Raw genomic sequence first — 25,362 nt, forward strand, 5'->3', positions numbered from 1 at the left:
ACACGTTCTCTTCCTTAGTGTGTCGGTGACCATAGTAACAGTTGGGGCCGAACCCCCCGCCCCCACCCTCCACCCCAGCATGCGCAGTGCCGAGCGAGCGGAAAGCATCCTCAACAATGTAGCCCTTCTTGCTTCTGTGGGAGAACTACAACTCCCAGGAGACCACTCGGCGCCGCGGCACCGCCCCCCGCAGCGGCCCAGCCCGGGCCCCGCCCTCAGGCCCCGCCCTTCTCCTAGTCCCGCCCCTCCCTCCGAGAGTGTGTCAGTGACCCAGAGGCGGTGTGAGGCGGAGGGACCGTCGGGGGGCGCCGCCGCCGCCTCCACCAGCAGCACCCGTCGTGCCGCGCGCTCGGATTTGCGTCGAGCCCTCCGAGAGCGCACCACAAAGCGGCCCGGCGCCTGTCCCTCCGCCCGCGGCACCTCGGCGCTCGGCTTGGCGGCCAACTTCCCGTCGCCCGGCTTGGCTGGCTGGCTGGCTGGCGAGGAAGAAGGAGGCGGCGAAACGCCGCGCTGTCTGCTCGCGCTCCCAGCGCACGCACACGGCACCCCCTCGCTCCGGGTCTCGGAGCTGCGCTGGGCTTGCGGCCACCACCAACTGTCCGGTGAGTGGGCTCGGCGCGCCGTGGCGGGGCCGGTGAGGGATGCGGGCGAGGCGGGCGCGCAACTTCCTCGGTGGCTTCTTCGGGCGGCGGGCCAGCTCCCTCTCCCTCCTGCGCGGCCGCGCGCCGGAGGCGGCGGGGAGCGGAGTTTGCGGCGCCCGCATCCCGCGCCCTCGCCGGAGGAAGAGCCTTTGTCAGGAGCTGGCCCGGCGCGCCCTCCCCCTCCGCCTGGGAGCCGGGCGCGCGGTGGCCAAGTCCGCGCCCCGCGCCGGCCGGGTGCTGCGGGAGGGCGGCTCCGCGGGGGCCGGGAGGGAAAGAGAAATGCAAGGGAAACAAAGGGGGCGGTGGGCTCGTCTTTTGTTCGGGCGAACCCCCTAACTTCTTTCGCCTTTCTTACATAACGCCGACTTCCAAGTTAGTCATTCTTTTTATTGTTCTGATGATGGTCGTCATCTCTGCGTGTCTCTCGCCTTTCCTTTCATCTCTGGCTCGCAGAGCATTTTAAAACGCTAATGAATGACACGTCCGGGGCCCCTACGAAACAAGTGAACACGCCGGTTTCTGCAAGCGGGTAAACTGAGGCCCGGAAGGAGACCCTAACTGATGGGTGGGCTGGGGTCTGAGGACCTGAAGGCATTATGAGTTGGAACTCGTCCTCCGATGCCCCGTGGAAAAGTTGAACACGCTCATCTTACTTACAGGTTAACTGAAGTCCAAAAGAAGCCCGGGTAATTGTTGGGTAGTTCAGACAATAACTCTTCTTACATAGTGTTTGAACCTCAGAACCTCAAAGGGACTCTTTAAAAAGGCCCGGAGTGGGGAAAAATGCAGTCAATCATAAACTCATTTCACCGTCCGCTTTTATTTTTGTCCGTGCAAGTCCCTTAAAGGCAAGAGGGCGACAATAAGGGAATGGGAGGGCAGAGATTTTTAAAAGCAGGTTTAACAAAACTGAATCAATGCACCCAAGGAAATGTGTCTTGGTTTTAACAGCACCAGCAGCCGTCAAACAGTCTATCAACCAATTATCAAATGAGTTATTTTATCCATAGGTGCAGGGTGTGCCAAGGACTGGAGCTTTAAGTGCATGAGAAGGTTATCTATCTATTTTGGTTGAAAGGCTGTGTACTTGCTCCACAAAATGTTATTTTGTTTTCTTAGCAGCGGTTCTTTTGTTTCAGAGCTGGCTTTGTCTGTTTCCACATTGACTATGTGTTACTTTTATGGTTGAGGAGAAACATAATTATTCTTAAAAAATTATTAATTTGCATAGTCATGTGAGTTAAAATTTTTAAATTGCGGAAGAGACTCCGTTTCTACAGTTTTGGATTAGTTTATGATGTTTTATAACTAATAGAGAAAATATTTTCTCCGAGTGATCAGATTTACATCTCTCAAAACCTTGTCCTTATTGTGCAAATACAACATATGAATTTCTTATGTTTTTTTTATTCATACCAACAGCCTCTTCTGGAGGAAAATAGTAAACTCTGAGGACAAGTTTATGTATTTTTGGTAGTTGAACCAAACTGGAAGGTACCGAAAATTTAAATCAAGCATCTTTTCTACTAGTTATTTCCTGAGGTGAATAATCATCAGAACTGTAGTAACAGCGTGTGCTTTGACTTATCCTGAATTACCTAGTTGCCCCCAGGTTTTAGATTCTGATGTTTCCGTCAGAAAAGGAAAGTGAGACATTTGTTATTTTAACAGTTTTCCCAACCCCCTAACCAATCCCTTTCTGTAGTATGTTAAAACAAATGATTGGAAAATAGAACAGTTAAATATATGGAAAGCTGCATGTAGTGAAGTGGATATAATGTCATCTAGTAAATATATAACTTTTTAAGTGAAAACTCTCACCTAGGTTTTTATTACTGTTATAGAAGTGCTGTAATGTAACAGTAGTATTTGAGTTGGAAAAAAAGTGAGCTGAAAATTGTGTCTTAGTGGCAGATTTGGGGTGGGGGAGGGGGATGAAATCTGTGCTCTCCTTAAAATTGTCATTTAAGTGAGCTGACAGTTGGTTATGTTGCACTTTTTCTGTAGCATTTATAAACCAAATTTACCAGAGGCATTGAACTTTAAGGAAGCTACTAACATAATACCTTTGCTCAATTACTCCAGTCCATGTGCAGAAATTAGAGTTGACCGGTGAAGGCTGGCATTGAAAGTTTCCTGATTTCTTTGGGACCCCTTAAAAGAAATGACTGAAAAGTACAGGGGAGGGACCTGAGTCTCTAGTACTGCTGAATGGTAAAGGAGAAAGGAGTCTGTTTCCATTTGACTTTGTTTCAGCTTCCTTTCAGGTTTTCAAACTATCGCTTGTACATTAAAGGTTCTGTCGTTTCAGAAAATACCTTGTCCAGTAGGTCATATGATAAGGACTAGAGTAGTCCTACTCTGTGAACGACTGTTTTCAGATAGAAGCTTCTGTAGCTGATAAACTTTTTAAGCCAAAAGACTTAGAACTGAAAACTATCTTTCTAACATTCTTATATATATACATCTTACATGGCGCATAAGTATGAACCTACTCTATTATTTTTTAAATCAGAAACGCTCATATGGGTTATCATACATTTTAACTATATATTAAAATTTCATTATGACAAGTATTGGCAGCACTGAGATGGTTCTAGGAGTTTCTTTGGAAAAATCATGTTATTCCAAACAAATTTAAGAGCAAGCCAGTGGAAAGAAAAGAGAAAATCAATGAATGAAGGAAACCTGATGAAGATGTTTTAAAAGAGTACAATATTAAAGAGTCCTGGCAACATTATAAAAAATTCTAGCTAAAGTCTATAAACAGTGAATTCCACTCAGCACTTTCTGTTTATAGATTTCAGCCATCTTTTTCAGATTTGCTCTAAATAGATCACACAGGAAAAGTAAATAAAAGTCATTGTTTCCAGGGATTTGGGGTTGTTGGAGATTTTTTTTACACATGTGGTAGTGGTCATTTACTGTTGTTTTTCTTTAAGCTAGACCTCTGCCAGAGAAAAATTTCCCAAGATTAATGCGTGGGAACCTCAAAACAAAAAATATTGGTCCCAGAAAGAACTAGATATATCATTAGCTTTTTAAATGTTATCTTTTTTTAAAAAAAAAAATGTTATCTTGAAAGACAACTAACTCCTAATTTTTCTCTCCAAAGGTTAAAAATAATTGCCTAACATAATACACTTAGTAGGTTCTTCATAACTTTTGTTGTTGCTGAATGAATTTGCAAATAATAAAGAGAAAGCACAAGATTCCTTGAGTGAATGTCAGGAAATTTCTGCTCCCCCCCCCCCCCTTTTTTAAATAGAAATAAGTAATGGAAACTGGAACATCTGATTGGAGCCTTTAAATTAATATGGCTTCCTTCAGAAATAAACTTAGAGGAAAAGAACTTCATCAGGTAATTGAAGAGAAATGAATTATAAATGAGTCTAAGGAGACCTGATTATTTTTTCAGAATATTGTACAAGATGTTTTAGTTTTTTGAGTTTTTTCCCCCCCACAATAAACTCTTTCAGAAAAATAGAGTTCTACATAGTTCTTGTATCATCCCTGTGATACTTTTATACACCTCAAAATACCATTTGCAGAAAAATAGATTATGTTTCTGGTGCCTATAAATGGGACAATCCTGACATTCATCATCTCCCAGTTAATCTTGACCATTCATATTGTGTGTGTTTTTAAGTTTTTAATTCAATACACATGTAATTTATTTTCTTTTCAAAAAAATGTATTGCTGATTTTTATTTTATAATGAACCTCTAGGGATGTTACTAATTCTGAAAATATGTGGTACCCCCAGTTTTCCACCATCTTCTACAGTTTCTTTTTCTATTTTTTTTGGCTATAATTTTCTTTTTCCTCTAAATTGTAAAATAAGCTAAGAAATGTTTAAACATACTTGACAAGTATGACAGTCAATAATTTATTATGCTAAACTTCAGTTCAATTTAAACGTAAAGGTATATATTGAATCTGGAGATAGAATCACACTTATTTTGAAGAAGATTAAAGCAGAGCGAGCAAATAGATTTCACCTTGGGTACCAAATCTGATTGCTTGGTGGTGGCTGCCTGGAGTGTTAATGTTCAGTAAACTGGGAGACTTAGGACTCAGTAGGAAAAGAGAAGATGTTGCTATTGGATGGGCAGTAGACTTTTGGCATTGATGCCACATACTCATTTGGGAAGTATTTACTGGATATTTTTTATGTGTCAGGCACTGGTTTAGATGCTGATATTACACAGACTAAAATCCCTGCCTCATGGGGTTTATATTCTAATAAGACACACAATAAATATAAGTAAAATATTTCATTTTTAAGGGCAAATGACCTGGATTCTTCAAGAAATAAATAGCAAGAAATAAGAGAGGGAGATGAAACTATAAGATTGAAAGAGACTTTAAAGGCATATCCACCAAATGCAATATGGACCTTAGTAAGATTCTGCTTTTAGCAAACTAACTAAAAAGGCATTTATGAAAAATTGGGGAATTAGGACATTAACTAGATATTTGATGACAGGGAATTGTGAAGTTTTTAAGATATGACAGTGTATTATGGTTTTTAAAGAGTCTTTACCTTCTAGAGATATAATGTACTTACAAATTAAACTATGATGGCAAGATTTTTGCTTTAAAATAATTTTAAGGAGAAAGTATCAGAAACAAGATTGACCATATTTAAAATTGTTGAAAGTAGATGATAGATACATGAGATTTCTTATATTCTCTCTACTTTTGTGTATGTTTGAAAATTTCCATAACGAATAGTTTTACACACAGACACGTACACGAAAATAAAATAGAGAAGGGGAAGAGAGGATATGTATATGGAATGGGAAGAGAATGCAGAAAAGACCTCATTGAGAAAGTGATAGATATTTGAGTAAAAACCTGCAGGAGGTGAGGGAGTAAACCTTGCAGGTAATCTTGGAAAAGACATTCCAGGCAGAGGGAATAGCAGATACAGTGGCCCTGAGGCAGGAACTTGACTAGAATGCAAGAAACTACAAGAAGAGCAGTGTGGCTGGGTTAGAGCGAGAGTGTGTAGCAGGAGATTAAGTCAGAAAGATAAAGGGATGGTAGAAGAGAACAGATCGTGTAGGGCCTGGTTATCCATTCTTTTTTTGAAGTAAGGGTATTTAATTTATACGTCTTTTTAAAGTAAGCCTACTTTGGTCACCTTGAAGCTATACCTTATTTAAACAATACTAGATTACTCAAAATATTTTTGGAACTTTTTAAAATTGTCTTCTAAACCAGTTTAAATGCCACACATGAAAATAGCTCATTACTCTATATACTTTATATTTGCTCCTTGTGTTTAAGGAAAGGGGGGGGGGGGGATTAGCCACATGATATCTCATTTTATTTATCAGATATGACTCAGAAAAGATTTTGACGGAAAGAAAATAGGAAACAACCTCAAGCTATTGCTAAAAATCAGATACACTCTGAGAAGACAGTGTTTCTAAAAATCAGATCCACCCATAGACTGAAAAGGAGTTTTAATAATTGTAGCATCATTTGGAATAAGTATATAACCTATTGACTAATATGGAAGAGATTACACTTATTTGGATACTTAATTTAAGTTCTGTCTGATACGTTAAAACATGTACACTTATACACAAGAAGGCCATGCACATTTCTTAGTACTTAAGTACTCAAAACAGTTATACAGATAAGTTTCACTTGTGTCATGCATTCAAGACTGAAAAGGTGGCATTTATAATGTAATGAAACTGTGTAACTTCCTTGTTGCTGTCATACCCTGGGGAACTGAAAGACTTGCACACCTTTAGCAAAATGAATCTGGCTCTCAGATCTTGTATTTATGCTTCAGTTCTCAAGTTAGTTGTTGTTTCAAGAACATGCTAATTTTCCATAAAGAACTATTTTTAAATCTTTATTATTTAAAATAATGGGAAAACTGGGTCTCTTGCCTCAAATGTTTGAAAGTACTGCCCCTCCCCCCCCCCCCCCCCCCCCCGCAGCCAAAAACCATAAATAGGGATTTTTAAAATCTCATGGGACAGGGTACAAGTAGAGATTACTCGTCTTGTTGAATTATTTTTATAGGAATTGTTTTTTAATCCTCACTCAGGATATGTTTTTATTGATTTTAGAAATAGAGGAAGGGAGAGAAAGAGAAGCATCGACGTGAGAGAGAAATATTGATGGGTTGCCTCTCAGACATGTCCCTACCGGGGATCAAACCCACAATCTTTTCGTGTACAGGATGATACTCCAACCATATGAGCCACTCAGCCACAGCAGGGATTATTTCTTATAAGAATAAATTTTCTAACCTAAGAAAAATAAATTTACTTGTATGACTTTTACTCTACGAACAACACTGAATAAAGAAAACCATTTTTAGTTAATTATGCATAATGAGAGGGCAGTGTTTTCTTTTGTATTTTTAGCCAATAATATATAGAATTTAATGGAATTAAGTAAATTTTTATTATATAAGTTATTGCATAAAGTGACCACTGAGAGCATAGGTGTATATAACTATATAAAGAATATTTTAACAAAGCTTCCTACTTGAAACATTTTTTCAGAAAATCATTAGGTATCTAGTTCTTTAATTTACTCAGAGTTGTTATCCCTTTGGTGTACATATATGTATATGCATATGTGTGTGTGTAGATAGATATCTAGACCCTTTCTTCATATATTCCACATATTATCAGGATTGAGCTGTTAGGCTGAATTATTTAATGTGCTTTAAATGCTAGCCTATTAGCATAGAACACAAAGCCCATGTTTAATTCCTGGGTTTTCCTTTAACTCTGGAAAGTCTTTAACAGGCTGTCTTTGATTAATCTGGAAAATTTAAATGGCAGCAGTTCTTCACGAAGGACTTTGAAATTCTGTATGGTGACCATACTGGTGTGTGGCTCATTTTAGAAATAGGCTTCAGTCTGTTGATTTGGTGGTAGGATTATGAATCTGGTTTTCATTTCCAATTTTGTGGAATAAATAACTTAGGATGGGGGATGAAGAGATAGGAGGGGAGCAAGATACTTGTATTACGCATTCCTGCCTCTTACACTTCTGTCTCAGGTTCATCTCCATCACTCTGCCACTAGCTCTGTTTATCTTCCTTTGCCAGCTTAGCAGTGCCCATTGCTCTTCCACAGTACTTTCTACATTTGCCTGCCATTTTGTAAACTTATAAACTAGGCTTGGAATAAATTAAGGCCCTAAAACAGTCATATGTAAAGGGCACTTTAACTAATTGTGTCTTAACTATGTAGCTTCTTTTTATCTTTTTTTGCCCTTGTTATTGGTGTGTGTTTTAGGTGAAGAGATGGTGTATTCCATCCAGTAAGACACCAAGCGATAACTGTGTGACCGATAGGATGCAATGCTTTTTGAACTGAATAATATCAAAAACAGTAATAAACTCATTGATTTGAAATCTTCATGACTTAATCCTGCATCTACCCAGAATCTATACCTAAACTAGCAAAATTTGGTAGTGGAATTAACACCGTGGTGGAATTTCAAAAGCTATTTTCACCTCTTGTTGTACTAGTATGTTGTTTTTTTCCAAAAATGTCAAATAGACAGCGTCTTCATCATCACTGTAATGTTAGCTTAATTGTAAATGGTCTTGTACATAAACTATGCCTGGACTTCTGTTGAGCTGTTTGACAGTCAAGAGGAAAGGACAGAAAGATTAGTAATGTGGTGAAGAAATTTATAACTTCTTCCTTACTTCCATGGAATAAATTACAAGTTGATTGGCCCTGATTTTTTGCTGGTTGGTAGATGCTCATTGTAATATACTAAAGGACCAAAAACTAGTTAAATTACAAAATCCAAATTACAAAACGAATTAACTTTATCATTCATGAGCAATTCTGTTAAATGTATGTCTGTTTAAAAATACTGGCTGCTTCTAATTAGAAACCACAGTCCTATAGACATGCTTCATGTAATTGAAAGCTTTTTAAATTTACTTAATACTTTACTGTAATTTTCATTTGAAATGGGATGATTCAGTCTCTAAACTAGTCCTATCAGTTCACCAAAGGAGCAATGAATTATAAGGTCTGTGACTTCAGTGATACCAGACTTTTTTTTTTTCAATCCATCTTTATCACTCCAAAAAAAAAGAAAATCACTGTTTGCTAAAGCTTCTTTGTTGTGTCTCTTTTAGAAATGGCATGCCAATTTATTTGCATGTAGTTCAGCTCTTATAGACCAGTCTTTTAAGGTTTTAGCCATAATTTGCCTCCTGAAGCTCTTTCACATGGCTTCCAAAAAGGATTTGCTATGTTTCAGAACTGAGTAGGCAGTTAATGATTCAATATGCCCCCTCATTCTCCTCCCACTTCTTAAATTGAGAGCTCTTGCATAGCATCTAGGTACCCTGAGTCATCATGGCTAAACACTCAAGAAAAATTGTCATATGGAAAAACTCACCATGAAGTAAAAATTGTCAGAAAACAATTTGAATCAGTGATCATTGATCACAAAGATACAACCTATAGGTTTGGGCTTTATTTAAAACTAGAGGCCCGGTGCACGAAATTCGTGCGGGGGTTGGGGGGGCATGGAAGAGTTCTCCTCAGCCCAGTCTGCACCCTCTCACAATCCGGGGCCACTGGCTCCTAACTGCTCACCTGCCTGCCTGACTGATCGCCCCCAACTGCCTGTCCCCCCACTGCCGGCCCGGTCGCCTGCAACTGCCCCCTCCCCTGCTGGCCTGGTTGCCCCTAACTGCCTCCCCTGCCAGCCTGGCCACCCCCAACTGCCCCCCTCTGCCAGCCTGGTCACTCCTAACTGCCCCCCACCAGCCTGGTCACCCCACGCAGCCTGCTGTTCCGTCATTCGGTTGTCCCTCACTAACCCCCCTGCCGGCCTTGTCGCCCCACACAGCCTGCTGTTTGGTCGTTATTATTACTGTGATGGCATCCCAGACAATTTGCATATTTGTCTATTATTAGTATAGATTTTTAATGTACTTACAAGTACATGTAAGTCTTTATTATAGGACTTGTGAATTCTGAGGACTTGTTTATTCCCATTTAAATTTTAATTGGGTTGGTTTTTATTATCTATTACATGAAAATGTTTTTTAATTGATTTTATAGAGAGAAAGGGGGAGAGAGAGAAAACATCTACGTGTGAGAGACACGTCCATGGGTTGCCTCCCGCATGTACCCCCACCAGGGATTGAACCCACAACCTGGATATGTGCCCTGACCTGGAATAGAACCTGCCACCTTTTGTGTACAGGATGATGCTCCAAGCAACTGAGCCACACCAGCCAGGGCAAGGATTTTATTTTTTGATTGAACAAATATATCAGAGAGTAGAAGCAGTGTGATTGAGGATAAAAGCCACTCTACCAGAAGTCAGGAGACCTCGAGTTCTGGTCCTTACCTTTACAAAGTTAGCAACTTTATGATAGCCCTTTTTAGAACCAACTCATGGCAGGTATAGCTAATAGCTGACCCCAAATAGCTTCAGACTCTTTTTGATATAGCCTGGTTAACGGATATATGGTTGGCATTCTAGATAAAATTTACCTGTCATCTCAGCCTTATAAGATCTCTCCCAGCTCCATGATTCCATCTTTAAATGATTTGCCTGTAGAAAGTATCTCTTGTTTCTGTGTCTTAACTGTCTCTTCACATTGATCAGTCAGGGTTGAACATTACTGTGTGAATTGAAGAATTCTTTGTAGTCACGGGTAGCATGTTTGCATTTCATGTAATGCTATAGACTGACATTTGTGTCCTCCCAAAATTCATGTTGAAACCTAATCCCCAATATGATGGTATTTGGAGGTATAGAGCCTTTGGGAGGTGATTAGGTCATGAGGACATAGCCCTCATGAATGGGGTTTATAAAAGACCCCAGAGAGATTCTTTGGTTTGGTGGAGGAGAAAAAAAAGAGGGGAAGATCTGTCCTCAGCCCAGGACCTCCTTCCTGCGTTTCACATTTAAAATTTCAACTGCCTGCTAGACATATTAACTAAAATTCTTCAAACTTACCATGGTCAAAAAAGACCTTTATTTTTCTTTCCTGATCTGTTTATTCCTGATGGAAGTTAATGTCTCATTCTCTACCTGCACAACTCAGGAACCTATTGGTTCTGCCTTGGTTTTCCAAGTACAGTACTGCTTTTCTCTGTCCTCACTTCTACCATCTTAGCTAAGGTAAGCTCTTTATAATCTTTCACCGAGGCTGTTTTTAACTGATCTAGCTGGTATTAGCCTGCTCATGTTACTCATGTCCTCCTCCTTTTTCTCCTCTGCACACATCCTCCATACTGCTTTCAAGCTTATTTTTCTAAAAATCCTTTTTTAAAAAACCAATATTTCTTGAACATCTACTATGTAGAGCAAGCATGTCAAACTCAAAGGCTAACACGAGCCAGATAAATGAGGCATGTGGCCCACGGGCCATGAGTTTGACATGCTTGATGTAGAAGGTACTGTGCAGGCATTTAGTATACAATGAGAGAACAAAATGAGACCATTTCTTCCTAATGAAAATCCCTCATTAGTGATGGAGATAGATACTAAAAAACAAATCAGGACAAGGTGCTATGAGAGAGAATAAAAGGATTATATTGGGTGGTCAGAGAAGGCAGTTCTTAACACTTGAATACTTAAGCTACTATCTCAATGAGATGGAGATAGCTAAGCAAAGAGCAGATAATATTGTTCCAGGCTGAGGGTATAGCATGAACAAAGACCCTGAGGTGGGGGAGTTGAGTATGTTTTAGAAGTGAAATGTAAGGATATAGGGATGGTCCAGACATCAAGCATGAGAAGGCAGTATTAAGAACTTCCAGGTTTCTAATATGAGCAATTACTGGGTTAATAGTGCTACATTCACTAAAACAGAAAAGAATAGGGGTAGGACAAGTTGGAGCAGGGGTTGGAATCATAAGTTTAGTTTTTCAAGTTTGAGAATGTGAAAAAAATAAATGTAGTTACATCAGTCCTCTGTTTGGGTCCCCATTTTCTAATAGATCTGTTTCAAATTCTATCTTGGCTTATAAAGTCCTTAAATAGTAGGACTTTTGACCCTAACTTAACTTTTCTAACTGCTTCCTCACCTTCCCTTCATTACTGTGCTTAAGCCATAATGAAATTCTTACTGTTCTCAAAACAATTTTGTTTGTTTATGTATTTTTTTAGAATATTGTCATTACTTTTAAAAAAAATATATTTTTATTGGTTTCAGAGAGGAAGGGAGAGGGATAGAAACATCAGTGATGACAGAAAATCATTGATTGGCAGCCTCCTGCACACCCCCTACTGGGGATTGAGTCCAAAACCTGGGCATGTGCCCTGACCCAGAATCATACTGTGACCTCCTGATTCGTGGATCAACGCTCAACCACTGAGCCACACCGGCCAGGCCTCAAAACAGTTTTGACCCTTTGCCAATGTTATTCTGGAATATAAGTCTCTGACTGAAGACTTTTTATTCTTCAGAGCCTTGTATGTATTATTCTTCTATAGTGTCTTCTCCAGGTTTAGGTTAGGGTCTCAGGCCTTTTTACTGTCATTTGTTAATACCTCTGTTATAGTACTTATCGCATTGTATTAGAATTTCTTTTTTAACATATCTGGACACATTTCACTAAACCATGAGTTATGTGGATACAGATATTAAAGCTTATTGTTTTTGTGTTTCCAGGATTAGCATACAAGGACGTAGGCCAGTGATGGCGAACCTTTTGAGCTCGGCGTGTCAACATTTTGAAAAACCCTAACTTAACTCTGGTGCCATGTTACATATAGAAATTTTTTGATATTTGCAACCATAGTAAAACAAAGATTTATATTTTTGATATTTATTTTATATATTTAAATGCCATTTAACAAAGAAAAATCAACCAAAAAAATGAGTTCGTGTGTCACCTCTGACACGCGTGTCATAGGTTCGCCGTCACTGACGTAGGAGCTACTCAGGAAGGGAATGAGTGGATGTTGCTTGTCCATAAACCGTCTAACTCCAGGCCCTGACTGGGGATGAGTGTTCTTTGCTTCCATAGGATCCAGATACTACTTTTATCATGTTACATTGACATTAAATTACCTTACATAAGTTTCCTAAGGATAGGAACTGAATATTGCTTTTCTTTGCCTTCCTAGTGCCAGTACGGTGTTTAACTTCCAATCAGGAAAATGCTGATGGTAGATCATAGTTTCGTTATGGAATACCTCACCAATAATGCCCTTGGTGGGTGGGCATTAAGGGGGCCTGAGATAGTAGAAAGGAAGATCCAGTATCAACATATCTCAAATGCTTGCTTGCCATTCTTGATAAAAATACACATAAGTATACTCAAAATAAAAATAATAAGATTATTTCTTTGAAATAGCTGTGGAAATCACTTATTATTTCCATATTGCGAAATCCAGTGACATCTTACTTGACCTCTGAGCAGCATTTGACATTTTTGACCACATTGTTTCCTACTTTTGGAAACATTCTTCTTCACTTCCAGGATACCATACACCGTAACCATAACCAGCACCTTGATGCTGTTATTACTTTTTTTATTTTAGGAATTGGTGCTGCTTTTTCAGATTACTAAATTTTTTAATTCCTCAAAGCTTAATCTTAGGCTTTCTTCTCTTACGCTATATGCTTTCCCTAGGTAAAGACATCTGTATGTTAAAGGTTTCCAGGTTTATGTTTATCTATAAAGTGTGGCAAAATTAAGTTTACAATGATTCATATGGGAAATAATATAATAATTAATAAATAATAATACAGGAATAAACTGTCTCACATACTTGCAACTGTAAACCTACTTTTGTTCCAACCTGTATAAATACTTCCATCTCTTCCCATGGATGTCTCAGAGGTACCTCAGATTCCCATGTTCAAGGTCAAACTCATGGGAGCCTCAGAAGTACCAGACCATAGAAGTTTTTTACCCTTCATAAAAATTCATTTCCAGCATTCATTCCATACTAAAGTAATCATTTCTAAATAATAATATAAATATTCAAGTAAATAGAAAATGACTATCAGAAGTACTGTAATAATAAACCTTTATTGAGCTACTATTATGCACTAGGTACTTTGTTTAATTCTTTTAACAACTCTTGAGGTAGGTAATATTAGTGAAAAGTAGTCACCCGTAATGATTGTCAAGACTTCGCAGATTCCTATCCCAAATGCCAGCCCCTACCACTTACTAGCTGTATGACCTCAGGTAATTTACTGATCTGGGCCTCAGTCTCTTCATCTATAAAACAGAGATGGCCCTGGCTGGTTTGACTCAGTGGATAGAGCGTAGGCCTGCGGACCGGAAGGTCCCCGGTTTGATTCCAGTCAAGGGCACATGCTCGGGTTGCGGGCTCGATCCCCAGTAGGGGGCGTGCAGGAGGCAGCTAATCAATGATTCTCTCTCAACATTGATGTTTCTTTTTTTTTTTAATATATTTTATTGATTTTTTTTACAGAGAGGAAGGGAGAGGGATAGAGAGTTAAAAACATCAATGAGAGAGAAACATCAATTAGCTGCCTCCTGCATACCCCCTACTGAGGATGTGCCCACAACCAAGGTACATGCCCTTGACCAGAATCGAACCTGGGACCCTTCAGTCCGTAGACCGACACTCTATCCACTGAGCCAAACCAGTTAGGGCTCATCATTGATGTTTCTCTCTTTCTCTCCCTCTTCCTTCCTCTCTGAAATCAGTAAAATATATTTTTAAAAAAAGAGAGAGAGATGAGCCCGGCTCTTATGGCTCAGTAGTTGAGCATCAACCTAAGAATCCACAGGTCACCACCGGTTTGATTCTCGGTCAGGGCACATCCTAGGTTTCTGGCTCAGAGTGTGAAGCAGACAGCCAGTCAATGCTTCTATCTCTCTTGTCTTTCTCCCTTCCTGTCTCTCTAAAAAAATCAATTAAAAATATTTTTTTAAAACCAGAGATATTTATCTCTGAAGAATATCATTGGGAGTTAAAGAATTAATATGTAAAGATCTTTGTAAAATGCCTGGCACCAATTATGATGAGCACTGCATACATGTTAATATTATTACTTATTATCTTAGGTTTACAAATACAGAAACTGAACCTTACTGAAGTTGGTCCAAGTCTCACAGCTATTAAATGACAGTGCCAGGAGACAAACATAGACAGTCTGACTCCAGAACTCCCTTAACCACTCTATTTTACTTTATTTCAACTAATAATTTATCTCATCCTCTTGCACATAGACAGACTCCATATTAATGGTCTCATTGTTATAAGAGTCTTGTAATTCATTACAGTGCTCATACCTGGTGTTTAAAATGAAGATCTCAAATAGGTAGGTAGAAGCTCACTTCAATATGATCTGAGAAGCACAAGGATATACATCTTACTTCCATTTTATTATTTGTTCATTGTTATTCTCCCTTTCTTGTTAGCAGTTAAGTCATCAAAATCCCTAGAAAATAGAAGTACTACTTTTATATTACTCCTAAGTGTGATTTATGTACTCTGTTAAGTCTTATTTTCCTAAACATTTTCAGAATGACTTGAGGGTTCAGTATTAACATAGAGTGCCTAAAATAAATATTTTTGATATGTTTAACTATTTACTCTTTTGAAACTATATAATGATTTTGTCCAGAGTCTAAGATGTTTCAATTTCCCAAAGAGTTTTCCTTTGAATTTGGATTCTTTTAGCTGCTTTTAAAATAGGAGCTTTGATTTTAGTATTTTGGTGTCTTTGTATTAGAGTCTGTATGTAGTTGAACCTGTTTAATTTTATAAGATTTTGTCTTTGACTCTCATTAAGGTCTTTAGTAAAAAAGCACATCTGGTTACTATTTACAGCTTCTATAGATGATTCCCCTCACCAACCCTATACTTACTTCTTTTTTCCACAGTTGATTTTTTTTATTCTTACTCATTTGTGGCAAAAAAAAATTTCTTCACATTAAGGCAAAAGATACAAAGTCTTGTAGCCTTTGAATTTAGCAGGGAGGAGTTCTTCAGAAAGAGTGGACTTTGAAAAACCAGAATCATGTGAGGGAAGAATCTGTTTTTACCTTTTTTGGAATTGAATTCTGTGACCTAGTGTACTTACTCTTGTAGAAACAAATACACTTAAAATAGTATTTCTATCCGTTAGACTCTTTCAGTGTGACAATAAAACTCCCCTCAAACTAGCTTAAGTGGGGAAAAGACATTGGTTTGTGTAAACTGGTCCAGGATAGATGTGGCTTTAAGAATGGCTCCACCCAAGACTCAAACAGTGCTAACCAAGGCTTCATTTCTGTATATTTCTTAGCACTGTTTTCTTGGTTTTGGCTTTATTCCTCAGCCCTACATGAGCAAAAGATAACTTCAGTCCCTTCAGCCCCTAAATCCTCACAGTGTAGTGTGTATCTGGAAAGAGTGACCATGGTTTTGCTAGAAGCCAAGCAAGTCTCATTGCATCTCATTGGCTCAGACTGGCCCATTCCCCTTGTAGGGAGGGAAATGTGAAGCTCTGACTGGGACTGAGCCTTATGCCCAACCATCAAGATTGAGGGCGTAGTCAACTCCACCAGATACTATCAACTATTTCCAAAAAGGAATGAAGACACTATTATACCACAGGAAGGGTGAATATTTTCTGCGCAGCAGAAAGTAGTTGTCCTTAACACTTGATAGTGTTTTCCTTTTCCATTATCAGGGTTAGCTCTTGTCTAGGAAAGAGCAGTTTGTATGTTTTGTTTGTTTGTTTAGTGTTTAGTGCTAATTTGAAATTTGTATGAATTCAATTCCAAATTGTTTTAAATCAACATACAAATGGGAATTGCTAAGACTTTTCATCTCTGAAGATCTTTGAGAATATATCAACATAAAATTTGGTGCTACTTTAACAAATACCATAATATTAGTTTTCCTGTTAGCTGTAGTAATCAAATTTGTTGGTAGTTATTGTGACATAAGGCAGTGTCTTTAGGGGTTAACATGTTTTTCCAGGTTAACACTTTGTTTAATGTCTTAAGCAAACTGGGCTTTTCGACCAAGAAACTTATAAAGAACCATGAAATCTAAGGTTCTGTTCTAGATACTCAGGGTTTTAGGAAGAGATGGAGTAAGGGGAGATGAGGGACACTAACAAAGGCTTTTGTATTAATTTCTGTGACAGATTTTAGTCTGAAAATGAAAAGTCAGTTTTTACTGAAAAGGAATATAAGATACCTACCTCTTAGGGGTTACTCTTCCTTTCTAACACCAAAAATATGAAATGAAGTAGAAAATGACACATTTTAGTCTAATATAGTCATTTAGGTAGCTCCTTCTATTTTTATGTTAATATATATGAATGAATTAAGAATTTGTCTTTTTTAAGTATTAAGAATAGCAATTAGACAAAACCTATTTTAATTTCTGTTTATTGAGGTATTATTTATATGAAAAGAGTCCAAATTTGTTCGAACATACAAGGTCTGAATTTATGGTATTCTGAGCCTAGTTAGTATTTTTCATTGAATGTCAAGGATGTACTAACGTGCCTACATTTATATTTCTCTATGAAAGATTGTTCTGACAGTAAGTTTAAGTCATTTCCACAATTTATTGCTGTCTAAAAATTTCCCTTGACTTCACATTTTGTTCTGAATGTCTTGGTTTCTTCCCTCCACCTACACAATGTTGAAGGAAAGTGAAGCAAGAGTTGCAAAGTAACACAGTGAATTTGAGAACCCTGGCTTTTTTTTCCCAAAACAAGATAAACCTTTATTATAAAACTCCTTTTTTTTTGATACAAAAAAAAACTTTTGGCAAATGTTCAATAAGTGTGTGAATAACCTAATTGATTTAGCTAGAATGAATAGGAAGCTTTGCTCTTTGTCCTTGTAGATAAATTTGGCTCAGTAAACATAGTGATAGACTCTGTGGTCAAAGGTATACAAACAACAACAACAAAAACTCCACCAAACATATAGATTTAATATCAGCAATTTTATATCCAAGTCAGGGCCTCAAAGAGAGAAAGAACAATATGTTAATTAGAATCTTATTTATTTCTATTATGAAAAATAATCATGTTAGCTTACATAGAATCCAGTGCTTTTGACAAATGTTAATATGTGAAAATATTAATAGAGAATTTTAAGCTGAGAATTTTAAGCTGTATGAAATTCAAAGATAGGTGTAAAAATTTAAACATACTCTTGTATACTCTACAATCAAACTCTGAAGCTTTTCCTGGATCTTCTTCCACCAATGTAGTATTACTTTTCTTTGGAATCTTACAATATCTATAGTATTTGCTTTAATATGGTACCTCTCTTATATTGATTTGGATTGGGGTGATTGATGAACACTTTTTTTCTTTTTCATAACTGTACGTAAGCAAGTGGTGGTGGAGGAAATCATACCTTTTGCATTAGTTTGAATACTCCCATAGCTTCTGGTATTATAGTGAATGCGCAGTAATATTTTTTGGATTAATAATTACATTATTAGTGACTAGATGCACAAAATTATAAGTAGGGAGACTACAGCCCTCAGTTTGAAAATGGCTCCAATACCTAAATTAATTAAACTGCAAAGTGTTTTTCTGAGTTGTGTGAGCTGTACTAGTATATTATAGAACATGAGGGGGGCAAGGGAATTCCTGATTTATAGCCAGTCTGTAAGAAGTAAGGGTGGCCTGGACGTGCATTTGGCATCTGAATTGGGGCAGTCTTGTGGAACTGAGCCCTTTAACTTGTGGGATTTGAGCTCTAAGTCCAGGTAGTATCAGAATTGAATTGAATTGAATTGTTGGACATCCGGTTGGTGCTAGAGAATTGATTAACTGGTTGGTGTTAGAGAAAACACTCCTCAGTTGCATTTACTGAAAGTGATGTAAGATGTTGGCAAAAACATAAAGCAAAAATTCACGTCTACAATTAAGGCTAGATTGAAACAGAATATGAAATTAAAAATTCCAACCCTAATTGTGAATTTTGTTATTTTGGTACAAAAAACAGTTGGTTTGGGAAAATCTTCACCTCTTTGAATACTTACACTAGAGGCCCGATGCACGAAATTCATGCATGGTAGGGTCCCTAGGCCTGGCTGGCAATCAGGGCCAATCTGTGGGGTGACTGGCATGGCGATCAGGGGGCCTCCACTGGCACCCGCCTTGGCCAGCCTGGAGCTGCCCACTCGCCCTCCTGCCCCCCACCGCCGCCACCTGTCGCCTCCATTTGGTCAATTTGCATATTAGGCTTTTATTATATAGGACTAGAGGCCCGGTGCACAAAAATTTGTGCACTCCGGGGGGCGGGGGAGTCCCTCAGCCTGGCCTCTGCCCTCTCGCAGTCTGGGACCCCTCAGGGGATGACCACCTGCTGGCTTAGGCCCACTCCCCAGGGGATTGGGCTTAAGATGGCAATCAGACATCCCTCTGGCAGCCCGGCAGCCCTCGGAGGATGTCCACTTGCCAGCGGGGAGCAGGCCTAAACTGCATTCGGACATCCCTAGCACTGCTGAGGAGGCGGGAGAGGCTCCCACCACCACTGCTTTGCTGGCAGCCATCAGCCTGGCTTGTGGCTGAGCAGAGCTCCTCCCATGTGAGAGTGCCCTGACCACCAGAGGGCAGCTCCTGCATTGAGCGTCTGCCCCCTGGTGGTCAGTGTGTGTCATAGTGATCAGTGATTCCCAGCCCTTCTGCTGTTAGGGTCAGTTTGCATATTACCCTTTTACTATATAGGATAGAGTCCTGGTGCACGGGTGGGGGCCAGCTGGTTTGCCCTGAAGGGTGTCCCGGATCAGGGTGGGGGTCCCACTTGGGTGCCTGGCCAGACTGGATGAGGGGATGATGGCTGTTTGCAGCTGGTCACACCCCCTTCAGGGTGGGCATCCCCACTGGGGTGCCTGGCCAGTCTGGGTAAGGGGCTGAGGGCCGTTTTCAGGCTGGCGGATGACTGAAGCTCCCAACCTCTCCTTTTTTTCTTTTTCTTTTTTTTATTCTGGGATTTATTTACCTTCTATGGCTGTCACTGGAACTGAGAGCCGGCTTTAGCTCTGAGGCTTGGCTCCAGCTCTGAGACCTCGGCTGCTGAAAGCAGGTATCTGGGTTTGTTTGGCTTCTGTAATTGAAACACTGTTGCAGCTCCAGCTCTAATGCCTGGCTGGCCGAAAGCAGGTTTCTGGGGTTTGTTTAGCTTCTATAATTGCAACATTGTTTCTTAGAGTGCAGCTCAGAGGCCGGCAGCAGCAGGCGGGGAACCTTGGCTTCCTCCATCACTGGAGCAAGCAAGCCTGTTCGCTTCAGCTGCCTGGCTGCCAGCCGCCATCTTGGTTGGCAGTTAATTTGCATATCTTGTTGATTAGCCGATGGGAAGGGTAGCGAAGTTACGGTTAATTACCATGTTTCTCTATTATTAGATAGGATATCCTGTGAATGTTCAAATGACTTTTCTCTCAGTTTCTCTGGTTCTAGAAGAAGTGGGAGTTAATGCAAGTTCTAAAGCTGCATAAGTTTTTCTTATCTCTTGTTTAAAAAAATCAGTATTTGAATTCCAGATATGTTAGCATCCAGTGAATGATCTTGAGTTTATGGCAGGTTTTTGTGTGGTTTTTTTGTTTGTTTGTTTGTTTTAATGTAGTTAATGCTTTGTTTATTAAACAGCTTTATTGAGATATCATTTATATACCACACAGTGATTTTTAGTGTAGTCACAGAGTTGTGCAACCATCATCAGTGTCAATTTTAGAACATTTTCATCACCTGAAAAAGAAACCCCATAACCTTTAGTTGTCACATCCCAATCCCCCTAGTTTCCACACCCCAACCCTAGGCAACCACTAATCTTATTTTCTGGATTTGCTTATTCTGGACATCTATATATATTAAATGCTAATATTTAAAGTATTCCCCTTGGGAGTTCCACCAGGATACCGGGAGTTCGACTGTTTGCTATGATACGTGCTGACCACCAGTGGGCAGCACAGAATGAAATAAGGCCCCGGCCGGCAGCCAGATTGGCCCTGATCGCCAGCCAGGCCTAACGACCCTCCCTGTGCACCAATTTTGTGCATTGAGCCTCTAGTTTCATATAAATGGAATCATACAGTATATAGTCCTTTCACTTAGCATGTTTTCAAGGTTCATCCATGTTGTAGCATGTATCAGTATTTTATTTTATTATTGCCAAGTAATATTCCATTGTATGGATGTACCACATTTTGTTTATTCATTTGTCAGTTGATGGATATTTGGTTTACCACTTTTTGGCTTTTATGACTAATGTTCACTGTGAACATTTGTGCATAAGTCTTTTTGTAGACATGTTTTTATTTCATGTGGGAGTGGAATTCCTGGTCATATGATAACTTTATGTTTGATCATTTGAGAGACTGCCAGACTGTTTTTGCAAAGTGACTACACCATTTGACTTTCCTATCTCGAGATTCCAACTTTTCCACATCCTTGCCAATACTTGTCATTGTCTGTCTTTTTTATTATACTCATCCCAGGGAGTGTGAAGTGATATCTCATTGTAGTTTTGATTTGCATTTCCCTAATGGCTAATGATGCTGAGTATTTTTTGGCTATTTCTATTCTTTGGAGAAATCTCTGTTCAGATCCTTTACCAGTTTTTAATTTCATCATTTATATTATTTAATTGTGAGGGTTCATTATATATTTGTATCTAAATATAGATATATTTGTATCAGATATGTGATTTGCAATTTTTTTTAATACTCACCTGAGGATATTTTTTTTATTGATCTTAGAGAGAGAGAGAGAGAGAGAGGGAGAGAAACATCCATGTGAGAGAGAAATATCGATCCATTGCCTTCCGCATACACCCCAACTGGGATCAAACCCAAAACCCAGGTATGTGCCCTGACCAGGGATCGAAGCCCCAACCTTTCAGTGCATGGAACAATGCTCCAACCAACTGAGCCTCACTGGCCAGGGCAGATGCAAATTTTCTTTTCATTCTTTGGGTTATGTATGGCAGTACTTTTCTTTTTCCTTTTTAAAACTTTTATTTTTCCATTATAGTATACATTCAATATTATTTTGTATTAGTTTTAGGTGTACAGCATATTAGTTAGATAATCGTAAACTTACAAAGTGCTTCTCCCAATTTTTCCGGTACCTATGTGGCATCATATATTACAATATTATTGACTATATTCCCTACGCTGTTCTTTATATCCCAGTGACTATTTTGTAACTACCAATTTGTACTTAATCTCTTCACTGTTTTCACCTGGTCTCCCAACCCCCTGCCCCTCTGGCAACCATCAGTCTGTTCTTTGTATCTGTGAGTCTGTTTTAATTTTGTTTCTTTATTTTGTTCTCTAGATTCCACATGTAAGTGAAATCATATGGTATTTGTCTTTCTCTGACTGACTTATTTCACTTAGCATAATGCCCTCTTGGTCCATCCATACTGTCAGTGGTAAGATTTCATGCTTTTTTATGGCTGAGCAGTATTCCATTAAATATGTACTACAATGTTTTTATCCACTTGTCTATTGATGGGCATCCTATATATAATAAAAGCGTAGTATGCGCATTGTTTCCTCGAACGGGAGTTTGTCCGGGAGTTCGACCAGGGGGCAGGGCCAGCCAGAGGAAGGGAGGGAGGCCCCAGCCAGCAGCCAGCAGCCCCTAGGGACTCTACCAGTGCACGAGTTTTGTGCACTGGGCCTCTAGCTGTGAATAACACTGCAATGAACATAGCAGTTCATATTTTCTTTTGAATTAGTATTTTGGGTTTCTTTGAATATTTACTTAGAAGTGGAATCACTGGGTCATAAGGAAGTTGCATTTTTAACTTTTGAAGGACCCTCCATACTGCTTTCCACAGGAGGATGTGGATGAAAGGGAACCCTTGTGCACCAATCTGCATTCCCACCAACAGGGCACAAGGATGCCCTTTACTCCACATCTTCACCAACATTTGTTTGTTGATTTATTGATGATAATCATTCTGACAGGTATAAGGTGATATCTCATTATGGTTTTAATTTGCATTTCTCTAATGATTAGTGGCTTTGAGCACTTTACATATGTCTATTGGTCATCTGTATGTCCTCTTTGGAGAAGTATGTATTCAGGTCCTCTATGTGGCAGTACTTTTGGTATTTAGATTTCTTTCTTTGGGTTAAGGGGATTTCGAGGTTAGCAAAGTCCACAAAGTGGGAGTGTGAACAGCCAATTCAGGGAGGCCTATCAGGTGAGCAGAAAAAAACAAATCTCCATGATACACCAATCATCGCTTTTATTTGTCTGATTTCCAGCTTTCTTTTTATGGTATAAAATTGGAATAACAGCCCAGCCAGCATAGCTCAGTGGTTGAGTGTCAACCTATAAACCAAGAGGTCATGGTTCAATTCCTGGTCAGGGCACATGCCCCGGTTGCAGCCTCGAGTCTCAGTAAGAGGCATGCAAGAGGCAGCCGATCAATGATTCTCATCATTGATGCTTCTATTTCTCTCGCCCTCTCCTTTCTGAAACAAAAAACAAAAAACCATAAAAAATATGTAGAATTGTAACCACACACAGCAAAGAATAGAGGTGAAGATCTGGCCATCTCATATGATAATCTACACTAATAAAAGACAAACATGCAAATTGACCATACCTTCGCTATGCCTTAAGCCACGCCCACCAGCCAATCAGAGTGACTATATGCAAATTAACCCAACCAAGATGGCAGCCAACAGCCACGGAGCTGGAGCAAGCAGGAGGCTTGCTTGCCCCAATGATGGAGGAAGCCAAGCTGCCATGGCGGCTCTGAGCTCCACTCAAAGCGACAAAGTTTCAATTATAGAAGGTAAATAAACCCCAGATACCTGCTTTCAGGCAGCTGTGGCCACGGAGCTGGAGCAAGCAGGAGGCTTCCCTCCCGCCCACCCTGGCCGGCTCTGAGCTCCACTCAAAGCAACAAAATTTAAATTATAGAAGGTAAATAAATCCCAGAATTTAAAAAAAGAAAAAAAGGAGAGGCTGGGAGCTTCCGTTGCTGGAGGGGCTTGGCCAGCCTGAAAACACCCATCAGCCCCTCACCCAGGCTGTCCAGGCACCCCAGTGGGGACCCCCACCCTGAAGGCGGTGTAACCAGCTGCAAACAGCCATCATCCCCTCACCCAGGCTGGCCAGACACCCCAGTGGGACCCCCATCCTGATCCGGGACACCCTTCAGGGTAAACCAGCCGGCCCCCACCCGTGCACCAGGCCTCTATTCCATATAATAAAAGGGTAATATGCAAATTGACCCTAACAGCAGAATGACTGGGAATGACTGGTCACTATGACACACACTGACCACCAGGAGGCAGATGCTCAATGCAGGAGCTGTCCCCTGGTGGTCAGTGCGCTCCCACAGGGGAAGCTCTGCTCAGCCACAAGCCAGGCTGATGGCTGCCAGCACAGCGGTGGTGGCGGGAGCCTCTCTCGCCTCCTCAGCAGCACTAAGGATGTCCGACTGCAGCTTAGGTCTCCTCCCTGCTGGTAAGTGGACATCCCCCTAGGGCTACCAGGCTGCCAGAGTGATGTCTGACTGCCAGCTTAGGCCCAATCCCCCAGGGAGTGGGCCTAAGCCAGCAGGTGGACATCCTCTGAGGGGTCCCAGACTGCAAGAGGGCATAGGCCAGGCTGAGGGTCCCCCCTCAACCCCCGAGTGCACAAATTTTTGTGCACTGGCCCTCTAGTACTTACATAATGCGAGGTAGGAGTTACTTGTTAGCTGACTGCTCTGTTCTTTAGCATTTATGGTGTTGCCTCCAAAATAATGAAACTAATGAAGAAATCAAAAAGATCTATTAACTAACTCTACTACTTAGCCCTATAGTAGAGTTCATCAAATAATTTATTCTTCCTGGATATAGATTTTTTTCTCATCTATAAAATGAGGGAATTGAAAGGAAAATTAAGCAAGTTGAATAGGATATTCTTTAAGGTTCTTTCCAGCTCTAAAATGTGCTTATATGATACAGTAGGACCAGTGATTTTTTTTCTTCCTGTCTCCAACAAGGAAGAATTAGGCCTTCTTGGAAAATTTTAGGCTGCAATGTACCTTTTCCTCAAAAGGATTGAAGTTAGTGGGTTGGGCAAGTAAAAACCTGGACACCTGTAGATAATTCAGGAAAGAATTATTATAGAATAGCAAATGCCTTCTGTGTGAGTTTGCCTTATGGTTTAGAACAGGGGTGGGCAAACTTTTTGAGCATGGATGGAGTGTTTGTGTGAACTAATATAAATTCAAAGTAAACATCATTACATAAAAGGGTACGGTCTTTTTTTTTTTTTTAGTTTTATTCATTTCAAACAGGCCAGATCCGGCCCACGGGCCGTAGTTTGCCCATGGCTGGTTTAGAGGAACATGACCTTAGTGTTACCAGTGAGGTGCAACTAAAGAATGAAATAATTTACACGCCTGCTGTGGGTGTGGCTAGAAGCAAAGGGATTGTGAGGAATGAGTACTTCATTGCTTCCTTAGAAGTATTCAGAGATCATTAGAGAAGAAGCAAGCTCTAGGAGGTCACATGTGTTGGTGAAATCAAAACCTAGGCTACAACTAAATAAGAAGAAAAATAGGACCATAAGATAAAGAAAAACAACTGAAAAGGCCTAGAAATTGTGAGGTAAGTGCACTTTGTTTTGTTTTGTTTTTCTGGAATGATTTTTAAACATTTTCAGGGTATTGGAAGTTTAACATTGGTCCCTGACCTCAACTGCCAGAAGTTTAGGCATTGTAAATGAAGACAAGGAAGTTTTAAGCCAAGCCAAATATGGAATAAGAGTAGGAGA

General features: G+C 39.9%; 1 protein-coding gene across 1 annotated transcript in view; it reads left to right on the plus strand.

Annotated features, from left to right (window-relative positions):
• Positions 1-267: 267 nt before the first annotated feature.
• Positions 268-25,362, plus strand: part of PELI1 (pellino E3 ubiquitin protein ligase 1) — a 55,426-nt gene continuing 30,331 nt past the window's right edge. The window contains exon 1 of the mRNA XM_081101149.1: positions 268-602. The gene's annotated coding sequence lies outside the window, so the exon portion shown is untranslated. The remainder of the gene's footprint in view (positions 603-25,362) is intronic.

Source organism: Myotis nattereri, assembly GCF_964212035.1.
Source record: "Myotis nattereri genome assembly, chromosome: 10".
Taxonomy (NCBI): domain Eukaryota; kingdom Metazoa; phylum Chordata; class Mammalia; order Chiroptera; family Vespertilionidae; genus Myotis; species Myotis nattereri.